Source organism: Ornithorhynchus anatinus, chromosome 3 (assembly GCF_004115215.2).
Source record: "Ornithorhynchus anatinus isolate Pmale09 chromosome 3, mOrnAna1.pri.v4, whole genome shotgun sequence".
NCBI classification, from domain to species: Eukaryota; Metazoa; Chordata; class Mammalia; order Monotremata; family Ornithorhynchidae; genus Ornithorhynchus; species Ornithorhynchus anatinus.
Genome location: NC_041730.1, coordinates 74,726,020 through 74,745,271, shown reverse-complemented (window position 1 = coordinate 74,745,271; position 19,252 = coordinate 74,726,020). Strand labels below are relative to the sequence as shown.

At 42.0% G+C, this 19,252-nt stretch overlaps 1 protein-coding gene and 2 non-coding genes across 5 annotated transcripts in view; 1 reads left to right on the top strand and 2 right to left on the bottom strand.

Moving 5' to 3' along the window:
• The window catches only part of PDZD2 (PDZ domain containing 2), a 312,563-nt gene that overhangs the window by 36,148 nt on the left and 257,163 nt on the right, over positions 1 to 19,252 (top strand). The gene's annotated exons all lie outside the window — the stretch shown is intronic.
• On the bottom strand, positions 10,003 to 10,140 carry LOC114810593. The gene has a single exon (XR_003758289.1). It is a non-coding gene; the product is annotated as a small nucleolar RNA SNORA7 (small nucleolar RNA).
• Positions 10,487 to 10,624, bottom strand: LOC114810506. Its single transcript, XR_003758205.1, has one exon. It is a non-coding gene; the product is annotated as a small nucleolar RNA SNORA7 (small nucleolar RNA).

The following is a 19,252-nucleotide window of genomic DNA, read 5'->3' as shown; positions in this document are numbered from 1 at the left end:
CAGTGGGCCTGAGAGAGGGGTGATTAAAAGGAGTGAATAAAGTCGTGGAGAAGCTCATTTTTTCTCACATCATTCTTGCCTCTCCTGTGCTTGACAAGCATCAAAGGCTCACCTTCTCCAGCTGCCAGTAGTTGAAGATAGCCCTTCTTTCTCTTTCCCTTCCAGGACCCTTAGTTTTTTCTAGCCTTAATTTCTTCCTCAAGTACTCGTGGCTGGATGCCGAACGGATTTCTCTTATTTGTTATAGGAATTTTCCGCACTCCACTAGTGAATCGGAGTGTGTTACCCTCAACCCAGCCCAGTTTTTTTCCATTTGGGTGAGTTGAAGAAACCTTGAGGGAAAAGGTCACGATGGTGTTTGGACACAAGGAAGGAGAAATAATACTTCCCCAGTTTCCTCTGGGGGGCACTATATTCTTAACTATTTCCCAATGTAATATCCTGCATGGACACCATGTTAATGAGGCTTGAAAACCATGTGTAATTCTCCATTGTATGGCACTATTCAAAACAGCCACAGGACTGTTAAATCCATCCAATCAGTAGGCATTAGTTAGTAATTTATTCCAAAAAAATAATAATAGTTAATATCGATTGAACCTCCACTGGAAATTGCACATTATGGGATAAGAGCTGGCATCTCAGTTCCACTGTGAGGCAATTGCTTCACTGTGAGGCAATGTGACAATAAGGCACACGTGTTGGGTCTTAAAGCGAATGGTTATTTTCCCAATCAGTGTATCAGTGGTATTATTGAGTGCTTGCTATGTGCAGAGCACTGGACTAAGCACTTGGGAGAGTATACTACAACAGAATTAGCAGTTTCATTCCTTGCCTATAGAGAGTTTACAGCCTCCATTCCCCAGGGACTAGTCAACATGAGAAGCAACATGGCCCAGTGGATAGAGCAGGAGCCTAGGAGTCAGAAGGACCTGCGTTCCAATGTCACCTCTGCCACTTGTCTGCTATGTGTCTTTCAGCAAGTCACTTAACTTCTCTGTGCCTCTGTTACCTCATCTGTAAAATGGGGATTTAAGACTATGAGCCCCAATGTGGGACACGGACTGTGTCAAACCTGATTACCTTGTATCTACTATAGTGCTTATAACAGTGCCTGGCACATAGTAAGCACTTAACAAATACTATTAAAAAAAAACAAAACTATTCTCCTCCCAGTCCCAGCTGCAATGTGAAGTGGCCCGAGAAAATTTGGTCTTGTCCTGCAATGACCCAACTAGGAGGACTCCAGGGAACCCAGATTGTTTTGGCAGAGAACAGGGGAAATGGGAGGAGGGAAAGAGCAGTTGCAAGTTCCATGAATACGGTCTAGATCCAAGGGTTCAGAGCTGTGATGGCTTAAATGTTATTTAGAAGAGCTAGGTTATTTTCCCAAGTCTGAAAGAGGAAAAGGACAGTTGTGAAAAGTATTGGGAAACCTTGCCAATAATTTAGACTTGATCTTGAATTAAAAGGAATAAAATCAATAAATGGTATTCACTGAACATTTATTGCCTGCAGAATACTGTTCTAAGTAAGCATTTGGGAAAGTACAGTATAACAGTGAGCCCATTGTGGGCAGGGATTATCTCTATTTGTTGCTGAATTTTACTTTCCAAGCGCTTAGTACAGTGCTCTGCACACAGTAAGCACTCAATAAATATACATGAATGAATGAACAGGGGAAGAAGCATAGCATAGTGGATAGAGCACAGGCCTGGGAGTCAGAAGGCCATAGGTTCTAATCCCTATTCTGCCACTTGTCTGCTGTGTAACCTCGTGCAAGTCACTTCACTTCTCTGTGCCTCAGTTACCTCATTTGTAAAATGGGGATTAAGACTGTGAACCCCATGTGGGACAGGGACTGTGTCCAACCCAATTGGCTTATACCATCCCAGCGCTTAGTACAGTGCCTGGCGCATAGTAAGTGCTTAACAAATAACCCAATTATTATTACTGACAGAGTTGGTAGCGCTCCCTGTCCATAAGGAGTGTACAGTCTAGAGGAGGAGCTTAAAGACAGGCAAGGTGACCTCTTCAGTTTGATTTCAGCTTGGTGGCTCTTTTTCTGACGCCTAAAGTCACACAAGACAGTGAATGCCATGGAGCATATGCTGAAGTGGTCTTTGCCTTGCCTCCCCTCCACAAATGCCCAATCCAGCCTTGGAGGTGTGTGCCTTGACGGGATAGGCTGAGAGGTCTGATCTGTGGCTCTGGGGGAATCCCTGCTCTGACTTGAAAGTGAATTGAAGCCTTCCCCCTCCTCCCCACAACAAATTTAAATGATTTTCTGGAGTCCACATTTCTCTTACATTTTTTCACACTTCATAATGGAAAATTTGTTTTGGATGCGTGGACAACAACCCAGAAATCAACTGCTGGCTGAGTGAAGACGCAACCAGTATGTAAATATAGGGTTGGGGGAGACTCTCCCAAATGCTTAGTACAGTGCTGTGCACATAGTAAGTGCTCAATAAATACCATTGATTGATCGACTGATGGGAATATACTCAGGGTGTCTCTTCTGCCTGTTGAGGAATGGAAAATCATGCCATGCCTGGGCTGAAATCCTAGGATTTGGCCCAAGCTGAGCCTTGTCTTACAAACTGTCCTGATCCCCCAGCAAGTAGGTGGCTCAGTGGAAAGAGCACGGGCTGGGGAGTCAAAGGTCATGGGTTCAAATCCTGGCTCCGTTGCTTGTCAGCTGTGTGACTTTGGGCAAGTCACTTAACTTCTCTGTGCCTCAGTTACCTCAACTGTAAAATGGGCATTAAGACTGTGAGCCCCACATGGGACAACCTGATCACCTTTGTATCCTCCCCAGCGCTTAGAACAGTGCTTTGCACATAGTAAGCGCTTAACAAATGTCATCATTATTATTGGTATTATCTCCTGGTGGGCATGGGGTGGCATACATAGAGTGCCCCCTTCTTCCTCCACATACATTCTCCCCCACTCGCCCCCCCAGAGCCTAATTGTCCTCAAGGAGCTGAGATTTTCTTTTGCAAAGAGAGACTCTCCCTTCAAGGATAATGGAGGAGTTTTGATCCTAAGACCGAGAAGCTGCATGAAGGAATTGAAGCAGCAATGAAGCAACTCTCACACTCTCTCCATTTTACCAGTGGTGTTTCTGTTGGAGAATGGAGTGCAGTGAATGAGTAGGTGGGCAGGGATACAGGTGCTAAGAAGTGCAGATCCATTTGTGTCCAGAATGAACACAGCATACTGCAGACAAGGTGCCACAGCTCCATAATCCAGCAGTCGCTTCCCTTGAGAGATTCTGCATTTTTCACACCTTCACATGTGTTTCCTATCAATCAGTTGAATTTATTGAGTGTTTACTGTGTTCAGAACACTGTACTCAGCGCTTGGGAGACTGTAACAGATATACCATACATAATTTAGCAGAGTTGGTAGACACGTTCCCTGCTCACAATGAGCGTACAGTCTAGAGAGGCTATCTCTCGAAAATGGGCTGGCCTGAGCCCTGCTCCACCAATCTGAAATGCAGGTGACTCCAGGCAGTGAAGTGTTCTAAAGTGCAGTGACTAACCAATAAACTTTCCTCCTTTTCATATTTTAGTGGATAAATTGGCTTTAGAATTCCTTTTCTTGGCAGTGGTAATGGATTTGTGAGGCAAGTAGATTTTAAGTCACAACCTGAGAGGGTTTAGGAAATATTAGAGAAACAGAGAAGCACCTTGGCCTAAAAATAATAATAATAATTGTGGTATTTGCTAAGCTCTTACTATGTGCCAGACAGTGTTCTAATTGCTGGGGTAGGTACAAGCAAATCGTGTTGGACACAGTCCCTATCTCCCATGGGGCTCACAGTCTTAATCCCCATTGTACCTACACAGTATGTATGCCCCCGTTTAGACTGTGTGCCCGTTGTTGGGCAGGGATTGTCTCTATCTGTTGCCAAATTGTACATTCCAAGCACTTAGTACAGTGCTCTGCACATAGTAAGTGCTCAATAAATAGTAAGTGCTCAATAAATATGAATGAATGAATGAAAGTATCCTACTTGATCGAACACAGGCTTGGAAGTCAGAAGGTCCCAAGTTCTAATCCCAGGTCTGCCACTTGTGTGCTGTGTGACCTTGGTTAAATCATGTAAGTTCTCTATACCTCAGTTACCTCATCTTTAAAGTGAGGATTAATAATGTGAGCTTCATGTGGGACAGGGACTGTATCCAACCTGATTATCATGTTCTTAAGTGCTTATTACAGTACCAGGCGCACAATAAGCACTTAAAAAATACCATAAAAATGAACAAGACTTGAAAACTTCATTATTCTTTTCAATTATAAAAGACAGCGGAACCATGGATAGACACAATCTACAACCTCGCTATAATTTTTCTCAATGCTCTCCTCCACTAAACCTTTTTGCTTCTCCCATTTGACCTGATTTCACCTGCTCTTTCTCCTTCTGCATATTTTCTCATAGAGGCTCTTTTTGATAGGGATTTATGAGCAAGAAAATCAAAGGGAGGAGGAAGAACACCAGGACCTCAGAACAACTTCCATGAGACAATCAATGAACGTTATTTACTGAGCAGATTACTGAACTAAGTGCTACGGAGAGTACAGTACAACAAAATTGGTAGACACATTCCCTGTTCACAGTGAGCTTAAAGTCAGGAGACAGGAATCAATTGTGGAATAAGAGCACTATGGCTCTATAGTGGATAGAGCACAGGCCTGGGAGTCAGAAGGTTGTGGGCTCTATTCCTGGCTCCACCACTTGTCTGCTGTGTGGCCTTGGATAAGTCACTTCACTTCACTGTGCCTCAGTGACTTCATCTGTAAAATAGGGATTGAGACTGTGAGCCCCATGTGGAACAGGGATGGTGCCCAACCCGAATTGCTTGTATCCACCCTAGTGCTTAGTACAGTGCCTGGCACAAAATAAGCGCTTAACAAGTACCATAATTATTATTATTATTAGAGAGCTGACCGCACAATTCCCAGAGAACACCCCTGAGTTCTTTAGCTTTGTTTGTAGGTAGGTGGGGCCGGACTACTCAAAGCTGTGAGTTCCTTTGCTCATGCAGTGTGTGCCTTGATGTTTTGCCTGATGACCCCGGTATCTTCTGCCTGTGCAAACAGATTGTAGCAAATGCCAGATAAACAGGAAAAGGTTGCAACATTCCAGTTCCTCACTTTTGCTCTTAGTTCCCTCACTTCTCTCTGGGGGTCTGCTCTTGAAGAATAGCTCGATTTCCAGGGTAATGGCGATTGAGAACTATGTAATTTTTACTGTGGTTCTACACAAGTCTTCACAGTTCTGACCAACAATAGACTGTTTTGAAGGACTGTGATAGTATTTGAATTCTGAGATGTATTAATAAACCTAGGTAGAGGAGCTACAGGTAAATTTGGATAAAAGAACAACATATTTCAACAATTTTCTGGTGATCCTATGGAAAAAAGAATAGAGGGTAATGGTGTGAGATGCCCAATGCATCAGCATTTAGTATCTTTCTAAAGCTCAGACCCTCGGGTTCTTGTGGGCAGTTGTAATGAGGCTTGAGCTTTAAAAGCGGATGATGAGAGAGTCTTGGAACTTGTGAAGTACCATTTTATTTTAAATGTTTCTCTGCCAAGGGGAATTTATATTAGTGTCTGCCTCACCCTCTAGACTGTAGGTTCACTTTGGTCAGGGAATGTGTTTATTGTTATATAGTACTCTCCCAAATGCTCAGTACAGAGCTCTGCACACAGTAAGTGCTCAATAAATGTGATTGAATGAATGAATGAATGGGAAAATTCCAGACTAGGTTTCAGTCTATGGGCGTGGGACCCCTCTGGTGAAAGCTTGGAGGTCAGGTATGGTCTGAGACTTGTCTTTCAGTCAGAGAATCCACTGGGCTGACAAAGGGCAAAGGAGGAAGAGAGGCAGGAGCTGCTTGGGGCACTTAGGCCTTCGGTAGCTCCTATTTGAAAATAATTTTCTGCTTATAACGTGTACCTTGCGGTGGGTCCTTTCAGTGGTGTGACAAAGGTATATCGAAGATTCAGAGTGATCACAGCAATTATCCCAAAGCTAAGAGAAATAGTTCTGGTTCGATGAATTTTAAACATATTCTTTCCAAACTTAGGCTGTTCCTTTTGCCATTCTGAATCCCCAAGCGTCTTCCCTCTTCCAGTGGGAACCAACCCAAATCTTTTAGCCCTTCTTCATAACTTACATTCTTGAGATCTGATAGCATCATTGTTGCCCAATGCAGCCCTTTCTCCAATAAACTTTTATCCTTCCTGTGGCACAATGACAAAACTGTAAACAGCATCCTGGCTTGGGTTCAGCAAGTGCTTAATACAGTAACAATACTGGGCCTCACACCCATTTGTTAATACAGTCTGGTATCCTGTTTGCATTTTTCAATTGCTTGGTGGTTCAAAGAGTTTTTTTCCTCCATTCAGTTCACCCAGCAGTATTTTCTTGATTCACATTATTCCCTGGTCCAGTGTTTTCTTTAACTTGGTCTATTGTTTTCAGGTGACGGTATTCTGATGCAAGTTATAAGAAGATTTAAACGAAGCAATGCATACAGCTTTACGATTATTATTAAAGCAGCAAGGCCTAATGGAAAGCAACAGCCCCAGAGTCAGAGAGCAAATTCTAATCCCAGGGGTGCCACCTTCCTGCTGTGTGACTTGGGGCAAATCACTTACCTTCTCTGTGCTTCAGTTTCCTCCCCTGTAAAATAGGAATGAAAACTTTTCTCCTTCCTACTTTTAGACAGTGAGTTCCATGTGGAACAGGAACTGTGACCAATCTGATTATCTTGCATCTGCCCAGCGCTTAGTACAGTGCTTGGCATGTAGTTAAAAAAAACCCACAATTATTATTTTGCAAGATAATCAGATTGGACACAATCCCTGACCCCCATAGAACTCACAATCTAAGAGATAGGGAGAGCAGGTTTTTAATTCCCATTTTACAGATAAGGAAACTGAGGCTCAGAAAGGTCGACTGGCAAAGGGCTGAGCTGGGTTTAGAACCTGACTTCTATCCCAGTTTATTTTCCACTAGTCCACCCTGCCCCACTTGATTACCCACTGACTACCCAGAAAGGAAAGGGTTGCCTTATGAATTTAGAGGCATGGTATATACTGGGATCCACAACTAGGTCAGATATAGTTCAGGGCTCCACAGTTAAAGAGGAATGGTAGAGAAGGACACTGAGAACTTCAAAACCATTCAGAGGTTTAATCTATCACTCAAAGTTAATTAAAGGGCTTAAAAAGAAAGGTGAAGGAACATGAGGAGTGAGAGAATAATGGTCTTCAAATATTTGAAGGGTTTTTCCCACAGGTGAAGATGAGGCTCTTCTTCATCCACTGGGACAACAGAATGAGGGGAAATAGGATTAAATCACAAGAGTAATTTTGGTTGAACATAAGAAGAAATTCCAGAGTGTGGAATGAGGGATTGGAATCCTTTCCTCTGGCAATCTTCAAAAATGAGAGAGGGTCCCATCAGACCCAATTTGTTATTTATGATAGTCCAAGACTTAATGAAGGGGAAGCAAGTTACAGAGGCTAAACATGTAGGCCTCATTCAGTCACCTTACTCTTGCTCTTTGGTTGAGAGATGAATATGTGATTGAAATATTTCAGGGTTTAGGAGTTATGAAGCAGACCTCTTTGAAAGCAGCCCTTTAAATTGGTTCTCTCCCTGCTACTAATCCACTCTCTTTTCCCACTATAACCCACTTTGCACTCTTTGCTCCTCTCAAGCTAACCTGTCCACTGTGCCTTGCTCTTAGCTCTCCCATCTCCAACCCTTTTGTCATGCCATTCTTCCTACCTGAAACTTCTTGCCACTTTTATCAGCCAAATATGGTTTTCCCCTTCTTCAAAGCCCTTCTGAAACCCCATCTCCTCCAGGAGACTTTCCTTGATTAATTTCTCATCTCTACAGGTTATATCCCCCAACTACAACCTCAGCACTTCTGTGTCAATTTTGGAACTCATAACCACTTGTAGCACTTCTGTACACATTGACTTACATGTCCTATTACTCTAAGCCCTCACTCATATGCATATCACTTGTCATTCTTCCTCTTATACATAAATTATTTTAGTGTCTATCTCCCAGAAGGATTTTATGTTACTATACTCTCACAAGTGCTTTTAACAGTGCTCTGCACACAGAAGGCACTCCAAAATACTCCTGATTCACTGGCTGTTTTTCATGGAGTATCAAAAGGAGGGGAACCTGAGGACTAATTCATCTTTGTCTTGCCCTTGGGTTTGTTCATTCATTCATTCAATAGTATTTATTGAGCACTTACTATGTGCAGAGCACTGTACTAAGCACTTGGAATGTACAAATGGATAACAGATAGAGACAATCTCTGCCCTTTGACGGGCTTACAGTCTAATTGGGGGAGACGGACAGACAATAACAATAGTTTATCTTAATTGTAACTTTGGAACAAGTACTTCTTTCTGACGAGGTATTAAGAGCCTGATTTCTGAATGGAATTTCAGCTATTTTACAGGCTTTTGTGGCAGAACCCCTTTGAAATCATGTACAGAAGTATCTTTGTATTTTTTTTTCTTGACAGAGTTCCATTTTGTGTTACAGCTTCATTGTTTTTATGTTAGTGAGCTTGGGGCACCAGTGAACTGAAAGACCTTCTTTTCCATATTGGTCCCTGGGAAAGCAGTGCTGAAACTTTCCATTGAATTTGCTTTGAAAACAGATTTCTCTTTTCATGTAAACTAGATTGGTGGTCTCCCCTTCTTCCACACCAAGCTTAAACATCTGAAGGAAACACAGTTTAGACAAGATGTCAAACACCTTCCTTGGGATTATAACTTTTGGAAATAGATTTACATTTTTCCCCTTCGAAGGGATTTTAATAGTCTTAAATCTATGGGGTCCAAACAGCTAATACTAGCTCTTTTAATTACCAAAATAGGAAACTCAATTCCATGTGGAGTCAGAAAAGTCAGTCATTACACCCTTGTGTTAAATTTTAAGCTTGTTGTGGGCAGGGATCATGTTTCCTATAACTCTTGTACTCTCCCATGTGCTTAGCACAGTGCTTGTACACAATAAATGCCTACTAGATGCTACTGGTTGATTGATTTATTGATCAGAGTCTAAAAAATCTAGGTTGATGTGCCTCCTTCAAATCTGAGTGACTGTCTCAATCTTTCAATCATATTTATTGAGTGCTGACTGTGTGTAGAGCACTATTCTAAGCATTTGAGAGAGTACATAACAGTTATATAACAATTTAACAGTTTGTAGACACATTCCCTGCTTCTAATGAGCTTACAGTCTAAAGAACCTCAACTATTGGATCTTGCTTCGAAGAATAAAAATTGCTTAAAGCATCCACTGAGTTAGGTTGCAGAGTGACTGTATCTGGTGAAGAAGCCATTAAGCAAGGAAAAAAAATTACATGCTGGCTTGCTGCAGGAGTAGCCTTAGAAATAGAAGCACGGGCTTCATGAGATTAGGGAAAACTGGTTGATTTACACTGAACAAGCGTTTTTTTTAAAAAAAACACCTCTCATATAGTCATCTCATTCTGGGGCAAAAAGTTGGCAGAGAGGTTAAGGAAGATCTGTTCGCTAACTCTACAAAGGCTCCGGTAATCATGGCTGGTTCCCAGTTCCCAAACAGATTCAAGCCCAAAGGTAAGGTATAGTCAACATTACAAATTGGAAAGAATAGCAACAGAGAGATGCACAGACTGAAGTTTGCAGAATGGTATTTAAAACCACTATAGTTTAAAACTGGAAATGCAAAACTTAGTTGTCTATGATGTCAAGTCATCTTCGTCCCATAGTGACTCCATTGATGCATCTCTCCGAGAATGCCCCACCTACACCTGCAATCGTTCTGGTAATGTAACCTCAGAACTTTCTTGGTAAAAATACAGAAGCCATTATCATTGCCTTCTTCCAGACAGTAAACTTGAGTCTCCACCCTCGACTCTATCCCATGCTGCTACAGCCCAGCACAAGTGAATTTTGACTTGTAGCAGATTAGCTTCCACTCACTAGCCACTGCCCAAGCTAGGAATGGAATAGGTATGCCTCTGCTTGATTCTCCCTCCCATAGCCGAGACTGGTAGAATACTGGAAACTCTGCAGGTGGGATCCTGGGAGGATAAAGCTCGGTTGTCTGATTACAAAAGTTACTCACCATGAGCTTGGAGCCACGTGGTGGATCTGACCCTAACTAAGCCTTTCTTTGAGGAAGGGATGGAAAGATTTAAAATTAAATTGTTGTTGTTGTCTTATGCTGGCGAGTCGTGTCCGACCCATAGTGATGTCATGGACATATCTCTCACAGAATGTTCCACCTCCATCTGGAATCATTCTGGTAGTGTGCCCATCAAATTTTCGTGGCAAAAATACGGAAGTGGTTTACCATTGCCTCCTTCCATGCAGTAAAACTGAGTCTCTGCCCTAGACTTCTTCCCATGCCACTGCTTCCCAGCACAGGTGAGTTTTGATTTGTAGCAGAGTGCCTTCCACTTGCTAGCCACTGCCCAAGCTAGGAATGGATTGGATAGGCCTTTGCTTGACTCTCCCTCCTGTAGTCGGGACTGGTAGAGTACTGGAAGTTCTCCAGGTGTGATCCTGAGAGGGAAAAATTAAATTACCCCAAACTAGATCACCCTAACCCTTTTTACCACAGGTATTGGTGTAACATAGAGAAATACCTCACCACTGTAGTCTTCTGGCAACCAACAGTCAAGGACAAGGACTGAAAGGAAAATGCAGATTGAGAAAAAACAAGTCCTGCCCAGAGGTGGGTGGAGCTCTCCACCTACAGTAAAGGGGGCAAACTCCTCCCAGAATGTCCCAGTGGCTTCTTGGAAGTGTAGGCAACTCTGTACATTCTTGGCTAAGTATTTTTTTGCCTCTTCCATTTCAATCAATCATTTATTCATTCATTCATTCAATCATATTGATTTTTATTGAGCACTTACTTTGTGGAGAGCACTTTACTAAGTGCTTGGGCAAGTACAATACACAATGAACAGGCACATTCTCTGCCCACAACAAGCTTACAGTCTAGAGCAGGGAGCCAGACATTAATATAAATAAATTACAGAGTGCTTATTGTATGCAGAGCACTGTATGAAACACTTGGGAGAATACAATATAACTATTAAATAAAATAAATAAATAAAAATTTAATAGAGTTGGAGGACCTGTTCCCTGACCACAGTGAGTTTACAGTCTAGAGGGGGAGGCAGACACTAATATAAATAAATGAATTATGGATATGCACGTAGGTGCTGTGGGGCTGGGGAAAGGGTGAATAAAGGTAGCAAATCCAAGTGCAAGCATGACGGAGGAAAGAGTGGGAGAAGAGGAGATAAGGACTCAGTCAGAACTTTTCAGTTCTCTAACTAGCTTTCACCCAGGCCTGTCTAGAGAGTTTTTGCAGCCTACCAATTTGGCAATGACCTAACTATCTAACAGACAGCATTGCTGGTAGCCAACAGTCTTTCTGGCCCACTGGCCATTTGGGCACCGCACCACAGCCCCGAGTGAGTGCCAGGCATTGTATTGGGGCCAAGTCCACTCCATGCCACACACAGCTATCCAGTGAGGGGCAGCCCAGCCCCTGCACCACTGTGAAATATCTGGTCTGGGAGACTCATTTTGGGACTGAGGAAAAAGAAGAATGTCCACCTTAAAACTCATATTGTGGAAGAAGCACTGACAATTGGTTAGTCAATTATATTTATTGGGGACTTACTATATTCAAAGCACTGTTATAACTCTTGGGAAAGTATAATGTAACAATAAACTGAAACATTTCCTGTATTAATTGCTGCCCTGTTCCAGGTAGCGATAGCTTACTTCTACCCCAAAGATGTAAGCACAGTGGTGTTCAACTCTGTCAAATGTCTTTCTGGTAAACAAAGCAGGAGACTGAGTGCACGGTGACTTGCCAAGATTTGAAATTTTATTTTAGTTCAAAATGATTTTGGGGACCTGGCTTATTGTTGAATTCTAGGACTTCTGTCAGTTTGGGTGTGTAAGAAAAGACTTTGGTGACCAAAGAATTCAAACAAAAGCTGGAGAGATGGATAGACAAGTGACAGGAAAAATGGATCAAACAAATCGGGCTCTCAGCCTTCAACAGCATAAGCAAATCCATATGGACAGCAGTCAAAAGTGTGGGATTCCTCCAACCCTGTCATGCAATGGCAAGGAGAATATTGGAAAACAAAATTAGAGTCTCTAAGCTTTAACAAGAAAAGAGGCTCATGGGGAAGATGAAACACATGGTGTTTGGCAGAATGATCCCGAACCAAGATTATCTTGGGGTGTACCACGTTTATGCTTATTATTTATTATTTTAAAGGACTTTAAAATTCATCATTCCCCTATTGAATTCTAGACTCTCTATGAAATTTAGAAATTTGCTGATAGAGAACAGTGGGCATCGATGGAAGCCGTTATGACATAGTGAAACCATGTTTAGAACAATGAGTGAAGCCTTCTCTGGCTAACATTAGGGAAAGGACACTTGCGGGTTTAAAGCTAGCAATGTAAATTATTTCAAGATGGGGCTGGATGCACTTTAAAGGAGGGGGCAGACATTTCGTTGATTTTGAAAATTTGTATTTAATTGGCTGAAGAGTCATCATTTGAATTCTGAGACTCTCTGGGCTTTCAGCCTTCTCCTAACCTAAAAGCTTTGGAGAAGCAGCATGGCCTAGTGCAAAGAGCGTGAACCTGGGAGTCAGAGGACCTGGGTTCTAATCCTGGCTCTGCAAATTGTTTGCTGTGTGATCTTGGGCTAGTCACTTAACGTCTCTGTGCCTCAGTTACATCTCACTAAAATAGGGATTAAGTCCCCCTCCTTCCAATTTAGACTGTGAGCCCCATGAGGGACAGAGACTGTGTCCAACCTAATAAACTTGTATCTACTCTCAACACTTAGAACAGTGTTGGACACATGGTAAATGCTTAACAAATAACATTAAAAAAATAACCTTTTCTTTAGCATCATTTACTAAGGCTATTACCCTGCCCTTGATGTTTGGATTAGTTTTAATCCAGGGTTTGACTGTGAGTTTAAAGGTGGGAGATGCAATGATAGGATGTGCTATTTTAATAATTACATAGAGATTTATAGAGAATAGTCATTAATGTGATTGTACCCTATGGACAGGACCAGGCTGACACCGAAGGTTCTATGGGCCCTCTTGGGATCGAAGTTAGTACCCTCCCTGAAGGTGAGGGTTAACACAACATGTGCCCTTCTTTTCCCATTTCTTCTTGTAGTCCAGGTTGTGATCTGGTGGAATGCCCAGATGGCAGGTAGTACAGGGAAGGGAACTACTAATGGGTTGGCACTAATGCCCTGTCACTGTTGCTGGGTATAAGAAGCCCCTGTAGTTGCAAGTGGATGGAGCCCTTGGAAGTGTGGGCCTACTGCATACAGTGGGGAAAAGAACCCTTTTTGAGAGATGGGCTAGACTGGGTATTTTGTGGTGGATATATACCTCGCTGGCTAGTGTTAAACAAGAAAATAAGTTTCAGGATTTGGGCCCTGTGTTGTGATTTAAATGATGTAATTTGGAAGATGGAAGGAAGCGGTTTATTCCAAAATGAATTGCATGATGAAGGGTCCAGAGATTAGAGAAGTACACCCATAAAAAGATGTCTACCACACTGTTACAAACACTTATCATATTCCGCCTCGATTACTGCATCAGCCAATTCACTGAGTCTCTCACCTCTCCAGTCCATAATTCACCCTTCTGCCCAGATCACTTTTCTAAAACATCCCTCATTCCATGTCTCCCCATTTCTCGAAAACCTTCAGTGGCTGCCCACCCCTGTCTGCATTAAATGGAAACTCCTTACCAACAGCTTTAAAAAACTCCATCAGCTCTCTCCTCCTGCCTTACCTTGTTGATCTCTAGCTGCAACCCAAGCCACACTTTGCTCTTCTAATGCCAATCTACCCAGTGTACCTTGATCTCATCTTTCTCGCCACTGGCCCTTTGCCCCTGTCCTCCCTCTGGCCTGGAACTTCTCCCCCTTCATATTTAACAGATGGCTACTCTTCCCATCTTCAAAGCCCTACTAAAATCATATCTCCTTCAAGAGGTCTTCCCTGACTAAACACTCAGTTTCCCCATTCACCCTCCCTTCTGTGTCACTTATGTATTTGGATCTGAACCCCTTAAAGTACTTTAATATTCCCCCCAACTCGCAGCCCCCCACACTTATATGCATATCCATCTGTAATTTATTTTAATGTCTATCTCCCCTCTGGTCTGTGAGCTGTTTCTGGGCAAAAATCACGTTTACCTACTGTAGTGTATCGTATTCTCCCAAGGACTCAGTAGAGTCCTCTGCTTATGGTAAGTGCTTGATAAATGCCATTGATTAATTGATTGATTGATTGAGGTTACCTAGGTGGGATGGAAAAGGGGGACCAAGTGATGAATTGGGCAGATGAATTTAGTCTTTATTCAATCAATCAATCAATCTTATTGAGAGAGTTTATTATGTGCAGAAAGTGTACTAAGTGCTTGGGAGAGTTCAATACAACAGAATTACCAAATACATTCCCTGCTGATAGCAAGCTTACAGTCTAGAGGAAATTACTTAATTATTGGGGTAACTTGGGAAGGACCAAGATGAGAGGGAGAGAGAGGTTAATAACTTTTCATCTCTCCGGGCTTCACTTTCCCCATCAGTCAATCAAGCAATCGTTTATTGAGTGCTTCCTGTCTACAAACCACTATACTAGGCTCTTGTAAGAGTGCAAGTAACAGAGTTTGTAGGCACAGTCTCTGCCCATAGGGAGCTTTCAGTCTAGTTGGGGAGACAAACATTAAAATAAATTACAGATATGTACATAAATGCTGTCGAGTAGAGGGTGGGGTGAATATAGGGTACAAATCTAAGTAAAAGGATGATACAGAACAAGGAGGGAGTAGAGGAAATACAGGCTTAGCTGGGGAAGACCTCTTGGAGGAGATGAAATCTTATCTATTAAACGGAGATAATATGACCGCTTTTCCCTAGTCCAGGGATATGGTGAGGATAAAATGAGATAAATGATGTAAAAGTGCTTTCGAAAAATCAAAATGTTCTATAAATGCAAGGTTTCATTTTTAATGAGGACTGTGGTAAAGAGCTTTCATGAGTGTCAAGAAATAGTTCTAGAATAAGAAGCAGGTGGTAGAGTTCTTAAAAGGAAGCTAGGAAGAAGAGGAAAGAATGAATGGGCTGAAATTTTTCAGCAGAATGGACAGGTGAAAGGAATTCTCCCCCAATATATTTTACTGCTTCATTCTTTGATGTTCAACCATTTATCAACTATTTATTAGCTATGAGGAGAAAGAACGCTTCCATGAGACTCAAAATATTTTTTTCCTTATTCAACATCCTCAACTGCCATTGAAGGAGGTTCTGAGAGGGTAACAACTATGATCTTAGATTTCTCTGTGCTCTCCCATCAGATTTAACTCTGCCCAATTAGTTAATTTACAATCAACAATTACATAATAACTAATTATCCCATTTGTGAATAATCCGATTTTTCCTTTCTTTTCTCCACTCCTGCCACTTCATTTCCTCTTGCTACCTGCCATTTTCAGTTATTTTAAGAGATCTTATATTAGATGCACTCACTGGAAAGTGCCTGATCTGAGTTGTGGTTGTACTATAGGTGAACAGAAGAAGATGAAACCTCACATCGTTTGATTTTGTTACTATACTTTGAAGTGCCTTTGGTTAAAAAAAAGGGGGATGGCTTTATCCTTCTCCCCTATCATACTATCAGTTACCACATCTGTGGTTAAGTGGCTTGCAATCATTAGGCATAAGGACTTGAGGACCTTTTAGTTCTGTCGGGTATTCAATTGGGAGAGGGAGAAGGGAAGCAGTTACTGAGTCAGCAGCTGAGACACCCCACTTGTGACAACATACTGGACATTCCAAATCATCAGCTGTCCCTGCATGAATGCTCTGCCAGGTCACCTGGTTTCTTGGGGGAGAATTTTTCCCCTGGCCTATCTGATACAGGTAGCTCACCTCTGACTGCAGATTATAGGAACTTTTCAAAAAATAACATGTAGAGAATGCTGAATAAAGACAAAAACTCAAGTTTTTCTACATTCTACGGGGGAAGAAAACAGGGAACAGGTGTATTTTTGCCCTGAATTTTTACAGGGGGAAAAAGATCTGTTTTTGACCCAAATCCCCTCAGAGTAAACCTGACCTTTAGCATTTAACTCATGTCTGTGGGGATTATGTTGTTTAAACAAGCATAGTGTTTTTGGAATGATGAACTACAAGTTTCTCCTTCAAGGAGTTCTTCTAGAGAGCCAGGCCAGTTCCCAGAGACCAGGTACCTTGGCATTGTAGGGGGGAGGGACAGTGTAACACCACTAGTCCCAAGTTGACACTCCAGGATCAGCCCAGAGGTGTCAGCAAACATCTGATGACAAAACAAAAAAATCATTTTTGCCATTCTAGTGGTTTTCCACTGTTCTTTGTAAATTGGAATAAAAAAAAAACTGGAAACGAATTCCACTTTTTTTGGATTGAAAATGGGACTGTCTCCATTTGCGCCATTAAGAAACATGAGGGTTCCGTAACTTTTTATAATGAAACCTGGATTTGCCCTATGTGAATTTAGCCATGTATAGAGCACTGGGACTAAGGATGATAACATCAGATGTGGTTAATGACCCACATCAAGCTCACAATCTAAGTAGAGAAAGACAGCTACTATGTAGAACAACAGTGAATTATGAACAATAAATACCAACTATTGATTGAATGTGTTGCAAATTCAGTTGTTCAAAATAATATTAAAATCACTAGCTAGAACAGTATTTTGATTAGGCAGCCCTATGCCTCTTCACCACTCCAGGCAAGAGTCCTTTAATTAGATTAGAGAAGCTGAATTTCAGTGGATTCTACGGTAGGACTTTCCTCCTTGTGCTCAAATCTAGTTGCTTAGGGCACAAGTGAACCACCAGGTTTCATTTAAAAGAAACTAGTGCCACACTGCATGCAAGTCATTCATGTCTATTGACACAGTATTTCCACCTTAAAGTCAACTGTTCTGATAAATGGAAGATAAAGGGAACTGACTCTCTTTTTTGGTCATTTCATTTGTGTTAAGGGTGATTTATGCCGTATTCAGGAATGCATACCCTTATCTTTGGGATTTGAGACTCATGTTGACATTGCTGAATTTAGGACATAGTAAAACAGATGATCTAAAATCATTTTTGCCTCTGTGATGCATTTCTTGTTCCACATTTCTTCTCTAGTTCTCATGAGGTCTGACCCTGGAGTGTGTCAGGCTCGGTCAACTATGTTCAAAGAGTGGGTTTTCCTGTATATCATGAGTGGGTACTTTAAGGTTTCAAGATCCAATTAGTAAATTGAGGGCCCCAGGCTCATCCTTTAGGTTAGGTATTTATTCTTGACCTGGCCCATGTAAAATAGTTAGTACTCCCTGACTAAGGAGGAAAACAGGAAGGAGCTGGGTTGTCTGGAGAAATGGGTTTGGTAGTGTGTATGTGAGGCTGGCAGGTAGCCAAATCATGACGGAGGAGGGCATGGATTGTATGGAGAATTGAGTTGTGCAGAGAGATTCTGAATGTTCATTCTGACCTCATTGGCAGAGGTTTCGTTTTTGAGAAATGTTCATTGTTTAGCTTTAGGACCTTTAAAAGCTGTTTGTGAGGTTCATATCTAAATCCTGAAATTTCTTCTCATGCTCTGTTTGGTATTGTTCAGTGTATTTCCAGAGAGTCGTGTGAACTGCTCTCTTGGGAATTTCCACTTTTTTTTCCTTCCGTCGCTTTCATAACTTCATAAGGTCTGGATCTCTTAGCAAACACTTGTATAATTATGCTCTTTTTTGTTTATATTCACATGGGGAAATTACTCCACTGGGAGAGGATCTGTTCTTAGCATCTGGTTCAGGAAAATTTGTGTTTTGGTAATGTTTAGTTCATTTTCCTTTCTGATCCAGTTTAATATCTCAGTTTTACTCATGAATCAGTCTATCTGTGAAATATAGAACTTAATAAGCATCAGTAAGACAATGAAAGAATAGATTCAGCATCAAAATTCAGTATATCCCACCCCCTCAGTATTCCTATATGATTAGACTGAATTGGGGAAAGCAGGTGAATTCTAAAGATGTGACTCAGGATATTTGTGATAAAATAAGGAGTAATTAGAGGTGGCAGGATACTCCTGAGGATGTGTAGAAAAGGGACTGGTGAGCAGAGTTTGAATATGCTTTGTTAGTGTCTCCACTTCTCCATAAAAAACTCACTCGTCTTTGAACTCTAAGCTTTTAATTGAAATTGTTGTGATCTAACAAGTTGGAGAGAGAAAACACGACTGTGACATCTTTTTTTATGAAGATATTCTGGAAAGTGGTGATCTCTTTGATAATAACTGTGGTATTTATTCAGCACTTAATATATGCCAAGCACTGTACTAAGTGCTGGGTTAAATACAAGATAATCAGATCGCACATAGGGCTCCCAGTCTAAGTTGGAGGGAGAGCAGGTATTGAATCCCTATTTTACAGGTGAGGGAGCTGAGGCACCGAGAGGTTGAGTGACTTGCTCAAGATCACGTAGCAGGTAAATGACAGCACTGGGATTAGAACCCAGGGCCTCTGACACCAAGCTCTTGCCCTTTTCACTAGGCCATGCTACTTCCCTTGTCTTGTCTTATGTCGTCAGGTTGTTTCTGACCCATAGCGACACCATGGACCCATTTCTCCCAGAATGCCCCGGTCTCCGTCTGCAGTCATTCTGGTAGCGTATCCATAGAGTTTTCTTGGTAAAAATCCAGAAGTGCTTTACTATTGCCTCCTTCTGCGCAGTAAACCTGAGTCTCCACCCTCGACTGTCTCCCATGCCGATGCTGCCCAGCACAGGTGAGTTTTGACTGGTAGCAGTTTGCCGTCCACTCTGTAGCCACTGCCCCAGCTAAGACTCTCCCTCCTGTAGTCGAGCCTGGTAGAGTACTGGAAAATCTCCAGGTGTGACACTGAGCGGGGATGCTACTTCCCAGTATATAGTAATAATAATTGTAGTATTTGTTGACTATTTACTCCATGCCAAGCATGCTAAGTACTCGGATAGATGCACGGTAAATAGGTCAGACAGAGTCCCTGCCCGACATGTGTTGTGGGGGGAGGAGGAGGGCACAGTTGGGGGTGGGGGGGGCGGGTGGTGATACATTCATTCAT